At 40.6% G+C, this 14,360-nt stretch overlaps 1 protein-coding gene across 22 annotated transcripts in view; it reads right to left on the minus strand.

Annotated features, from left to right (window-relative positions):
- LOC310866120 (neurexin-1a) overlaps positions 1-14,360 on the minus strand; it is a gene marked incomplete at its 5' end in the record, with an annotated part of 455,952 nt that overhangs the window by 173,016 nt on the left and 268,576 nt on the right. The gene's annotated exons all lie outside the window — the stretch shown is intronic.

A 14,360-nucleotide genomic window follows, 5' to 3' on the forward strand; every position in this document is an offset into this window, starting at 1 on the left:
AGTAAAAACAAATAAGGTACAATCCTGTAAGGTCATTGCAGCGAAACTTGAGGGAGGTTGAAGATTAAGAGGTGATGTGTGGATGAAACGGGGTTGGTAATGTACACCTACAGATCAGCAATCACGTGCTCATCCAACCCCCAGTGCTGCATGGGAGTAATTATGCGCTGGCTCCATATTTGTTGTTTGTATACTCTCCTGGGACGCCGGTCTTGATATGGATCTATTGTAGTCATTAGATACAGTGCTGTCCTGGAAACAGTTGCCCATTTGGTGTCTCTTTTATGTGACAACAATTTCTGTTGGTTTCCCAGCTCGCCCCCTCAGCCCAGCTCGCACCGGGATGAACAGGATGAGGCAAGATATTCCAGACTCCTGAGACTACGGTATACGTCGCAGAGTGCTCAGAGGTGTACACAATAAAATCCTTAAAGATGCAGTGCTGTGATTATTTTCCCCACCAGGTATTATAACAAGTAAGACGCATGAACGCGGGAAGCGAACGCAGCTCTTGTGGCAGTCTGACACACACACACACACACACACACACACACACACACACACACACACACACACACACACACACACACACACACACACACACACACACACACACACACACACACACACACACACACACACAGTTATTTTTTCCCTTTTTTTAATTTTTTTAATTTTTTAAGTAAATGTTTTTGTTCTCTTTTTTGTAATTTTTTTTAGTTTATGTTTTATTTGTATTATTATATATATATTTTTTTTAAAGTTTTCATTTTTTTGTGCGTGTTTTTGTGCTGTGCCCTCTGGTGGCGGGCGGGTGGTGTTACAGCGTGACACACACAGACAGACAGACATGTTCTGCTGGGTCTCATAGTAAATTATATAAGGAGGACGATTTTTTTGTATTTGTTAAAATGTCGTTTTTATGTGGACACGCCCACTGGTTAATTAAGTATGCCTGGTTTGCCTGGTGGTGGGTGGTGATGGGTGGTGATCCACCTAAACTGAAGCCGCACCCACAGCTGTTGTTGTATGATAAAGGGGAAGGGGTTTGGGGAGATGATGATATTGTGAGGTCACTATATCACTGTTTTTTTTCATGGGCACATTTGACTGTCAAGGTTTCAGCTCCATGAAGAAACCCTAAATACAAAGGGAAACATCATTGCACATAACAATCACGCCAAGGGGTCTAATGAAGTACTGTCACCTCATAGATACATGAAAAACTGGAAAGAATACAAAAAATAATGGCACTCCATCTTTAACTCTCAGTGATGCAAAATGGATAATTCACCACAGAGGACTTTACTGTGTAGGAGTACGAGTCCAAACTCAGACAAAAGGACAGACACTACAATAGATTTCAGCAATAGGGGACACCTAATTATCCTATTACACACTACTGTATTGTACAGTAGCTGAATGTGCATGCATGCACTGTACCGCAATGTCCCTAGAGGCATCAGAGTGCAAGAACACTGGCTGTTATAAGCTGCTGCGCAGCAGGCTACAATGTAATATCCGGAGTGTTTATATATCTCGGCAAATGCCTTTCAGAAATAAATTAACCACTTGAATCCTAGTGTCCCTAATCTGGGGAGAACATTCTGCGAAGATATTTTGGTGCGGAGGGGGCACAAGGAACAGACCTGAATATGGCTATATTCGAGGGGCACACCGGTGGTCTGGAATTGTTTAGCCCATTCACTATGACTCTCAATACACTTGGCATTACTGCTGTCTATCTTTCAAAACATAGTATACCGTGGTTTTTTTTATTTTTGAGGAAGGCGTTGGATTCCCTTAACTTCAGTACGGTGTGACCATAGAGTTAAAAAATCACACCCGTGTGAAGTGAGGGGGGCTAACATATTAAAGTCTAACTCATGTTGATTAGGTGATGTAATGGCGATGTAAAACAAACGGTGCCAACACAAACATTAAACGCCATTAACAATAAAGAGACAATATGACGTAATGAGGCAAATTTTGACGTACATTTTCCCTTCATTGTCAATGGCGTTTACAAAACAAACACTGAACTTGAAGACAAACATTAAACCTGTATATAGGAGGGGCTAGCACCCCTCAATAATAATAGCTACTTTAAAAATGTAAGCTACATACTATAGTATATAGCTTTACACTTCATTAAAAGTAACTGAGCTACACTCCATTTTGAATGGATGTGGGTGAAGACCAGTGGTGGAATATAACTTAATACATTTACTCAAGTATTGTTCTTAATAACTAACAGGACTTTTACATGTATAACTTTACTTTTACTTAAGTAATAAATGCAATGGCTCCAGCTGAGGACACTGTGATTGAATAAAACATACATATGTATAAAAGCTACAAATTATGAAGAATTCTCTTTGATGTGATCAAACTGCAATGAAAACACACATATCTTGTGCAACAAACAGATTTGATGATATGCCACGTACTGAAAATGCAATGGTGCAGCTTTCGTAAAGCTACAGCCACACTATATCATTACAAGAATTACTCTGCATGCAGTGAAGTTACACACAAGACACTGGGGAATAAAGTTATGCTCTATATACTGTAAGTAGTTAAGCTTACTTTCCAACACATGACAATCTAATTCCAGAGAATTGAAATTGGCTGCAGACAACTAGGCAACCTAGCTGGCACAACATCATTGCGTGGTAATTCCTTGTCAATGTTGTGTTATCGTGACATTTTAATACATTTTAAAGAGCAGAAAGTAAATACGTTGATTTCGACTCAGTTATTCAGGTAAGTTTGATAAGGTTTTATTCTAAAAACTTAAAATCACCATGTTCATTTTCCTCAAAATTCTAATTTTGCCACCGACATATACAAACATTATCACCAGAAACACACATACAAGCCCTAAATGTATACTAGTGGACTCGTCATATGCCACAGCGTCTATGCCTATGCGTTACACATTTTAAAATGATAGTATTTCTGCATTAATTAAAGCAGTGTCCTACCTAGTCCGAAGGAAACCTGGACAAGGTCTTAATTTTAATGATCTTATGTAATTATGTAAAAAAATTAAAATAATTGCCACGGACATGGACAAGTCTTGCCACAGACACATGTATCGTGTACCGATATGATGACCCTGAATTAAATGTATGATATATTATGGTGCTCTTTTATCCACACCCTGGATTTTGCAGTGTAGGACCACTCACTGTTGGGTTAGGAAAAGGACACGTTACAGTAGGCTACAACAAGCCTCCCTGCTGCATGATAATGAATTAATCTGCACTTATTACCTTTGTTGCACTGCATCTCTCTCGCCACTGATCAGAGATGATCAGAGAAGATAAGCCTCACCAGATCAAACGCTTCCCCTTATTAAATATGCAATGCTATAGCCCGGGAGTTCTCCTGTGCCAAGGTGATGCAAATGAGATATTGGGAGTGGAGGACCCCACGCATTTCCCAATGTCATGAGGACCTAATGGCATTAACTCTCCATGAGTCCGTCTATTTCTAGCACCTGCACTTAATGAAGCGTGAGCTCATATCAAAATGCTCCATTAGCATGTTAAATATACACTGTCATTTGAGGCGAGGATGGACATGGCGGGCAGGGTGGGGGAGGAAGTGCTCTGTTTTCTTACATACAGTAAGTAACGGTAGCAATACCGCAATGTAGAAAAGTCCTGCATTAAAAAGAATACGTGAGTAAAAGTAATTGTAGTGAAAATGACAATGATATTTGACTGAACAAATGATCCATCTTGTTGCTATTGTGCTTCATGCCTAGAGTGTAATACTCAGATTTTGTGTTGTTTTTAAGTTTGTTTGTTTTGTTTTTTCTTTCCTCCCCCCCCCCTGTTTTTGGTTAATTGTTTTGTATGTGTAGAGTGTATACGTTGGGACCCTCTCGAAAACTAGATATTGTATCTCAAGGGGTTTTTCCCTAAATAAAGAATTTTACACAAAGGTATCGCAATCAAAACATATTTACAGTACCAAACATAAAAGTACATAATTGTTCAGAATGGACCATTTCCCAATCATATTATTGGATTTTAATGAGTAATGCAATAGTGTAGGTTCATCACTTTAATGTTGCAGCTGGTAAAGGGGCAGATCTTTATTTACTTTGCGTTACTGGGTAGCATAACATAATACATAATCATTTATCAATTCATTTGCAAAGCTGCCCCAAGTACTATAGTAGCTAGAGTTGTCAAATAAGTGGTGGTGTGAAATGTACAATATTTGGTTCTCAGATGAAGTGGAGCAGCAGAAGACGCACGCACGCACGCACGCACGCACACACACACACACACACACACACACACACACACACACACACACACACACACACACACACACACACACACACACACACACACACACACACACACACACACACACACACACACACACACACACACACACACACACACACACACACACACTTTATTGTGTTTCATTTTGAAGGGACTGCAATGGAAATAAACAATTGGCTTTCTTGCATTTATCCTTTTGATAGAGGTGTATAATCATGTGTATTTCAATCAATCAAGTGTACACATCATTTATTTATACTTTGAAAATTAATATAAAGTACAAGTGCAGTACTTGAGAGAGTATGCACTCAGTTGCTTTCCAACGGTCTAATTTGTGCGGGCATGAGATCCAGCTTCAGGGCCACTGCTTGGCTGTAAGGTCAGAACCACAGACTGTCTTTCCTCTGACCTCCAGCGGCTTGGCCTCCTAACGAGCCTCGTATTACCGCCGCTGCCGAGAAACTGGGGAGGAATCCAATCATAATCACATAGTAGTGATGGAAATATGAAAAGGAGAGATGACATTATAGATCTGTTTTCGGTCGGCACCTAACACTTTCATTACGGTTCTATTTGCTGCCATGGGGTTCCTGTAAATGATCGCGTGCTGATACACAGAAATAGATCGCACAAGATGATAATTTTCCCCCACTCTCCCCCATGGGTGGCGATGAAAATTATCTTTGGAGACCCATTGAATTCAATAAACTGACAGCTTCTGCTGTGTTCTTGTGTTATTATTATTTTTTACTTACTGTACTTAACTAAATAAATGACAACTACCATGTATTCTATCTGTGTGACGGCCCTGTACAACATGTTGTTCATTATAAGATCACGATATTACACAATAAAACATCCATTGGATTCACCAATATTAGAAAGTCTGCTTTCATTTAGATTTAGAACAAATCAACTCATGCGCACATTGGCCAGACTTGTTGAAAGAGAGTTACGACACTCTTGCCATGAAGCGAACAATTTGGTTCAAAGCTGGAACTACAGTACACAGTACTCGTCAAGTATTACTTCCTTCTTGTTCTTGTTTTATGTACACACTGAAACAAATTCCAAAACAAGTACCAAACTGTAATGGCAACATATTATTGAATATTATAGTAATGCCTCAGTTGACAACAGATGTCAATGGGAATGTCATAACTCTCTCTCAATGGCTCTGACCTTGGCTATTAACAAAAGCCAAATACAGCATTTCTGGTGCCACAGGTGTGTGGAGAAGACTATTCAAGACAAATATCAAACTCGTTCAGCTCTACTGCAAGCGTAGCCAAAAGGGTAACAAGAATTGTTATACGAATAGTATCTACACATAATACATAGTCCTTAAAGGATGTGTGAAAGAAAGAAAGGATGTGTAAACTAAAGCATAATGTACAGTATATGTACCGTACTCTATCCAATGACAGTGTTGCTGACCAAAAATAACAGATCTAAAAGCAAACAACGCAATTATGAGTATGAATTAGTCAGTATCAATGTGTCCGGAATGCTCTTCCTTGAGTTCTATGACAGTGGTTCTTGGACTTGATGCTGGCACGCAGTGTTGTGCCAACTTGTGCCTGAATGTGTTCAATGAACGCTCGTTCATGAACTCGTTTAGATTTTGTGAACTGAACATATCGTATTTCCGCCTGATGAACACTACTGTGAATGTGTTCAATCGTTCATTCTGGCCTTTGTGGACGGCGCTCTCTCACAGTATAACTTAATTCAAGAGAGTGCCAGATTTCCATAGAGAAAACCTCCGAACATTTCTGAAAACCCAGCCGAAAGAATTTTATGGAAAAGCTAGTACTGACCCACATGGTAAGACTGTGGCGATGAAACCTGCAGCTGCTACTAGTGTGGACTGAATTGGCGGCAACAAAGTGTTAAAACATCAACTATTTATAACTATTTCTTTTTTTGGAACGATGAACTTTAGTTAAAAATGTTGAACTGAACTATTAATTAATTAATTAAAATGTGTTAATTGAACTTTGAATTAGTTTTCAAACACTGCTGGCTTGGCACCCGTCAGCGTGGGTGCAGCTGAGCCTAAAATTTGTTACCTTTGAGCACATGGTCTGAACATGGCGATAAACAAGGCGGTTATTATGGTGACTCTATGCCATGTACTGTGCTGTGTATACGTTCTAATCCAACATGGCGGTCATTATGGTGACTCTATGCCATGTACGGTGCTGTGTATACGTTCTAATCCAACAAATTAATTTGACTGATGGGTCAAATCTGGGTTGTTTCAGTGGGAAACAATCTTTAATTTGTTTGTTGTGGTCATTATTACTATTGTGTGTCTGGGTAGTTCAGACGGTATAGAGCTTGGTTCTGGGTTCGATCGCGGGCACTGCCAACTCAGCGTATGAGTAGTATAATAATGCTAATATAATTTGGTCAAATCTTTCTGCTGCCTCCCCTAGGAGGAATACAATCAAAACACAATTAATAATGTCTATTGGTTAACATTTTAGTTTCCAGGAAAATCATTACAAGGATTGATGAGGACAGTATTATCCAATCAAACACTACTGCTATCTGGGTGGAGGAGTGACCTCCAATCAATGGGTGGTGAAGAATCACTGCCATGAGGGAACACCACGGGTCAATGAATCAATTCATTTTTCCCATGCCCTACCTTTCAGGGTGCATTTCACCTTTAGGATCAGGTATTTGATGAGATGGGGTGGTAATTGTAATGTTCGTTGCTACGATATTAGGGTTATGTGCAGAAACGCTCCTAAATATAGCTATATAATTACCTTTGATATCTTTAATAATCTATCAATTAAAAACCTGTGCAGTGCATGAGTGCATAGGATGTGGGCCTCCCATTATCTGTGTATAATTACATTATAAACCACACTCTATAATGGAGAATAATGATATCAAGGGAATGAAACCTATTTTGAAGATTACCAAGATTATGGCTTGATCCATAATATCAATCCTTGAATAATTACTATACTCTAATAAAAGCTCTAGTCAGTCTAGTGGGATGAACCACGGCCAGGTGAGAAGATAAAAAAAAGATTTTTAAATTATCTGCGGATTACATTGTAATTTTAATGAAATTGTGCAAATCATGAATTCTCATGAAGAGCCTTTAGGGGTTAAGTAATCCCTAACCCTAACCCTTGCATAAAAACGATTTCCAAGCGGCCACTCTACCTTTTGAGTCACTGTATGTGAAAAAAATACAAATGTACAATTTAGGCATTTAGCAGACGCTCTTAATCCAGAACGATTTACAGTAAGCAAGAACAACACAAGGTAATAAATCAAAATAGTCATCAAGAATCATAAGCAAGCTAAGAACCTAATATCTGTCTAACAGATTATCTGTGCAGTGAGGCTATGAGTATACATTATAGTGTAGAGTGCATCTACATAAAATGCTAAATTATAAATCTAACAAAATACTAAATTATGAATCTAAATGACATTTTTAGCATTAGCATACAGTGTTATGGGGAAACATGGAGTCTAAAGAGGTGAGTCTAAAGAGGTGAGTTGTCAGACTGCGGCGGAAGATTGGCAGTGAATCTGCAGTTCTGATTGCAATAGGAAGTTCATTCCATAGTTTTGGAGCCAGAAGACGTGCAATGGGAAGTTCATTCCATAGTTTTGGAGCCAGAAGACGTGCAATGGGAAGTTCATTCCATAGTTTTGGAGCCAGAAGACGTGCAATGGGAAGTTCATTCCATAGTTTTGGAGCCAGAAGACGTGTGGAGTGTTCAGTGTTTTCCCGGCTTTTTTAGTGAATGTTCTGCCAGCCTCCCTGTGTTGGCTGATCTGACTTTTCACATTGCTACTACTTTTATTTGTTTCAAATGTTGTTGTTTTTATGACTGCAGTCATAAAAACCTAATAGATATCTCACTATATTTACAGCTAACATGAGCTACTAACTATTATTAAATACTGCATAGATTTTAATATAACGTTCAAGCATTTAGGGCTAATATGTGTTGATTTTGTGGCTCATGACTATTATCACTTATCAGCCGTCTGCCTAAGGCAACTTTTATTCCAATTGTTCATGGATACTGTGCCAACGTTGGAAGATTTTGAATAAACACAACTTAAATATATATTTGAATCATTGATAAGTGGGATAATCCACTTGGAGTCCTGCGGTTATTAAAAAGTCATGCAATTAGCCCCTTGCGCCATGCATTATTATTTTTGGATAACTGTACAGCTCATCATGGATTATCCCATGCTTATTTTTATACATGATGGTTTATACAGGAGAAAAAAAAGGTTGGAAGAAAATCCACTGAACTGAGAGCATTAATTTTAAATTAAACTCCATATTGAATAAATTCAACGTCGTCACAGTTTTTTTGTCCTCAATCACACTTTACACCATTTTCAGCATTATGAACTCATCAGCAGTAATTTTCAACCCTAATCCGTAGCTACAGTAAATGCTGTAAAAACTAAACAGACATGAATACTGTATGCAGCCATTTTACTTTCTCTTTTTTAATCCAAAATGTTTTGGATATTCTGCCTCCTAGTAATAATCACAAATACTTTTTAGATTTTTTTAATGACATAATATTGTCCACATACCATATCAAAGGACACCTGGAAAAATTTGGACAGGAATCTTGTCAACCAATCTATCCATTTCCATGTAGTAATAACTGGACATTTTGACAGTATGAGGCAATTAACTGCTAGTTGCATTCGATAGGCGTGTTATATAATCATGCATAACAAATGAGAACAGCTTGCAATTGCAGCTCAAAGCAAACATTTCCATCAACAGTTGAGCAGTAGAAGTTAGAAGGGAGCGTATGGCTGTCTGTCACATTGATATCAGGGGAAGCCAGCTGCACGCCGGCGAATGGATAGCGAGATGATATATGCATGCAACGTCCTTCAAATCCACCTTCCCTCTCCATCACCCAATTATCAGTTCCTTTATCTGTTCATTTTGTTTCTATTGAACGTACTGGCAAGCTTCTCACAACAATTAAAACCTGCTTTGTTCGCCAGCCTTTGTTCGTGGAAAAAGCCATTTCCTGTCTTCAGTGGGCAGCCCTGGGGAGGGCAACAGAAGTCAGTGGCTAGTTGACTTGCCATAATCCTCTCTCGGCACAAACAACACCATCCCTAATAATTGGGTGCTCGGTAATAAGAGAGAACCGGCAGACATGAGGAGGAATAGCTTTATCACAAGTTGTGCCAAGGAGCAACCTTAATGACCCCATGTAGAACTGAAATCACTACAAAAGGGAGTTTTAATGAGCATGTATGAGAGGAAACGACATTGGCCCAGCAACACACAGCGCGCCTATATGCGTGCACACTGTGTGGTGCATTACCTTTCTCATGTAACCCATCTAGCTGATTTTCAATTAACCTCGATAAAACAAAAAACATATGGGGAAAAAAACGACCCCCCAGAAAAATCCAGTGTTACCTTTTCCATTTGTACTGTACCCCAAATGTAACCGTTAAGGGTCCATTTGGTTCCAGTTGGAAACTCTCAGAGTTTAAATGAACACGGAGGATTCTCTTTTTCTCCACCGCCAACCTCTGTGATTTTCAGTGATAAATTCTGCTTTGAGTCTTTATCAGATGACTGGAACAGAGCTGTTCACTTTGCAGTCAGCAGAAAACTGCCTGGCCACACGGTACTAAATCAAACCATAGCAGGGTGTGGCTAGTGGCTACTGTACTGCATGCTGTTGGCTCAATAAGTCTGGGCTTATTGGTGTGTATACAGCACAGTCAATAGAAACTGTTACAGTTCACCGCCCTTGATACTCAGTCTCCACTGCTTGTCTCAAACTCCTACGTGGAATGAATATATTGTTGATAATCGATACAAATGTGAAAGATCAATATTGTAACTGTGCATGGAATATAACGACTTGGAACAAGAAAGACAAACACGAATTTAGAATAGATGACCTTTCTCTCTTTCTCTCCCTCTCTCTGCTTTGCTAATTAACTGTAATTAAATTAAGAAATTGAGTGAGAGAGCTAAGCGGCACATTAGTGCATGCTTCCCATATTTGTCATCCTTATTAGAAGGTGCAGGCATGAGACGCAATCTGTGAAAATCAAACAGAAAAAAGAGAACATCGTAGGTATAGGGGCACTGAAGTCAGCCATAAGCAGTACAGAGAGAGAGAGAGAGAGAGAGATTTAGAAAATACAACCATAGCCCTTTTATATGATAATGCTACTCTTGCACACTCTAGGTTATGAGAACATCCAAAATTGGCCCTCACATCCAGCAGCAAAGCAGTTGTATCATCCCCTAATCCATGATGTAACATCATCGCATAGCTCAACGGCTTATAGGGGAGGGTGGGGGAGAGACTGATGGAGTAGGCTATCAATTATGTTTTTTTCTTAACCACTTTCAACCTGGTGTGACTCTATTTTGTGCATGTCATTATGGCGTACGTGGTGTAGTTAGTAAGCCGGTAGAGCTCAGGTCTCAAGAAGTGGTAGAAAATAGTTGATATTTTGGGGCTTGGAACTGCGAGCCATAAATAAATAATGTATTGAGAATATCATCACAGTTATAGGATTTGATATGAGAAAACAAATCCTTTATGAGGGGAGGGTGTTACTGTCTGTGAAGTTATCCCAGGTAGCACTCCGGAAAGACATCAAACACTTCTGAATTTCAGCTCTCTGGTTTCTAGCATTGGAATGGAGGCGTGTGTTATGTGCATAATTTGTTAATTAAAAGTGCGATGCATTTGAATTGTTCCTTTGTATTGCCTTGTGGGTCAAAGGGTATCTGCATGGATATATCCACTGATGTCTGCATCTGCACACTGTAAAAATCATCAGGCGCATACTAGCCTCTTTGAAATGTACGCAAGTCCTTTGTCACTTTAACATTGATGGGATTTAATTCCTCAAAAGACGTTGATATATCTTTGTTATTGAGATAATTTCGGCCTATTCATGATTGTCTCCACCAGCCGAAGGCATGGGGAGAGTATGTTTTGCACTCCGTCCGTCCGTCCGTGTGTCCGTGTGTCCGTCCGTGAACAGCTAATCTCAGCCACCGTTAACCCGGTCGATGCCAAATTTTGCACACACACTCCCTGGATGCCAACCATGAACCTCTGCCCCAAACTTTCCAGAACGGCCTGTTATAGCGCCACCAGGAGGCCGCTTTGTGCAAAACAAGTTTTTTCACAGTACACCTACAGATTTTGTCCAAACATCACGCAAATTAGTACACAGTCTCTCTAGAGCCATTCAACGAAACGGGTCTTTCAGATTTCTCAGACTCCATCCTGATTGGTTAAGATTGGCTTCCAAAGTTCACAGGAGTGCTCAGTTTCAAACAAAATGCTGCAAATCATGAACACATCGCGTGATTTCCCTGAAATTGTGCACGCACATTCCCACTAGGCCGAGGACGAAATGCCACATGAACAATTTCAACTCAGCCTCAAGGTGGCGCTATAACTGGCCCAAAAGTGTTTTTACCTCTAACTGCACGGATCTGTGGATAACCTGGTGGAGACCTGTGCCCAGAAGGGCACTTTTTCTAGTTGTTATTGAAGTCCAATGTCTGTTAAAACATATCTTAATCACCTCAAAATCACAGAAAACTTCGGTTATGTAATTTAGGTCCATTGTGCCATAATCCATGAGTAGAATAGCATTTTAATTATGTAGTGTGTGATTATGAATTCAAGATGATTGTGTTTTGAAACTTCAATAACATTCATGAATAGGCTGATAATTCTCAATAACGGACAGATTTGGCACGATAAACTCTCTATAGTCACACTCATCTAAAGAGACCGTCAACACGTACTGTTCTCATGCACAGCACACTAAACAGATCTCCAACCCTCTCCTCACACTCGTCTAAACAGATAATCCTTCACCTCGTCACGACTGGGCCTCTGGGCAGCCACAGCGACCGTCCTCCCTCTTCATGGCAGAGGGACCATGGGTTCATGGCTGAGGTGAAAGGCCCAGCCCCCTGGGCCCGTAACATTATGACACAAATGCTCAGTCGACCAGTGACACTCAGAAACCCCCCCCCTCCCCTGCCATTCCCCACCCGCCGCCCCCTCCGCCACACTCACTTCCCCTGAGCTCCAAGTGATACATGAGCCCTGCCTGTGGGGCGGAATGGACCATCCAGGCAGAGCTGACAGGGCCCACTGTCTTAATTGAGCAATACAGCAAACGGGCCCCTTGTTACCCCCCCCGACCCCCACCACCAGCTGCATATCTGCTCCTCCGGCCAACGGCCTTGGCTCTGGATAGAGGTGTCTCACAGCATCGACGCTTTCTAATTCGCACCCTCGTCATCGGCCAGCTTCATTCGCTCCTCCGACACAGTCCTTCCTTTCTTCCCTTTTTAAGGTCAGCCATTTTGTTGGTCGGCCATTTGTGTTCGTTCCGCGTCCAGCGTTTTAATTTGTGCTCTAGCCAACACATTTCTTAGGCTGAAAATGATCAAAATGTTTTCTTTACGTTTAAAATACCAGCTTCACTGACCTTTTTTTTTCCTTCTTCTTTTTCTGCCTTCCAGGCATCCGTGTATGTATGATTTAGCCTCAGTGCAGTTTTCATGCGCTGAGCAAATGTTTAGCGTGTGTAGAATAGTGTAGCCTTGTGATGTTCTGTTGGAGCTGTTGTTTTCTTTATTGGGAAGCCAACAGATGTGTGGAGTATGACTGCAGTTCTAATTACCGAAAAAAAGACAAGTGCGGGGGATAATTACACAGAGGAAGTGAGGCGGAAAAACAGAGTCCAGAGCCAAAGCTCAGAGTCTGGAGAGAGCTTTAGATTTCTATATGCAGTTCAACCTGCATCAGCACAAACACAAAGCAACCATGTTAGGATTACATGAGTGTAATGTGCCACACTAAATAGATTTCTGTATCAGCTCTGTTGACAATAACTGAGTTATGTTTTATGGAACTCTCTTGAGCATGCATAATTGCCAAACTCTGGAGCCAGTGATCCACAATGCTAATAAAATAATAGAGGTATAAATGTGAGGAAAAAACCTAACAAAAACATGGAACTCTACACACCGTACAGTGTCTCCTCGTTGGAACAGATTGCCCACTGGCTGGAGGCATGCTCAACCATGGAATGTGTGCGTACAGCCGTACACACAGAGAGAGAGAGAGAGAGAGAGAGAGAGAGAGAGAGAGGATATATTCTCTCTGGTATATGTCCCTATGCTATTTTTTGTCTGTTCCCAATTTACATAAATCAACCTTTTACTGACAAAAGGAGAAGTAATTTGCAATACAAGGTCGACAGTAGACTTACAGAGAGAATATTTTCCTCTTGGCTTGACTTACTGCCGGTACCAAGTTGAGTTGGCTTTAAGTCTCAGAATGCCATATTGAGAGGCAAATAGATTTTGAGTCAGGTAAGATGAAAACACCAGCAGCAAAATGGATGACTTCCAATGACTGTGAATCAGATTTGCTCAATGTTTATGCCATGAGAATTTTCAAACAGCTCAGCAATTGCAATTCATCTTGCCTCCTGACTGTGTGCACTGCGTTTGTTGTGCATTTGTGCGTGCAGCCACGCATGTGTGTGTTTTGTGCGTGCATTTACACACGTACGTACGTGACTGTGTGTGTGCTTGGATGCACGTGTGTGTGTGTGTGTGTGTGTGTATGGTATGGCTGACAGGTAGGCAGATAGATGAGTTTTTTAGGGGGACGGGTATTTTTGTGCTATGTTTTGTGCTATGTTTTGTGCTACACCCCCCCCCCCCCCCCGAAACCCATCTAGTTGTTCATATTAAGGTGTCATATATCAACGTTACATGCTGTATCCATCCATGATGGTGTTCACTGCCTTCATTTAGTACTTCCCATTTCTTCTATACCACATGCCCTGGGGACAACCGGAATGCCTTGGCCTTAATTGCAGGATTAAACATCTGCCTTGCCTTAGCGCTGAGGCTCCTCACTTTGCAAGTAAAGCCTCCACTAAACGTTGTGATGTTATTTAATTAGCCGCATATCTTATGGAAATGATACAATGAGAAAC

This window comes from Protomyctophum parallelum (genome assembly GCF_964188405.1).
Source record: "Protomyctophum parallelum genome assembly, chromosome: 10".
NCBI classification, from domain to species: Eukaryota; Metazoa; Chordata; class Actinopteri; order Myctophiformes; family Myctophidae; genus Protomyctophum; species Protomyctophum parallelum.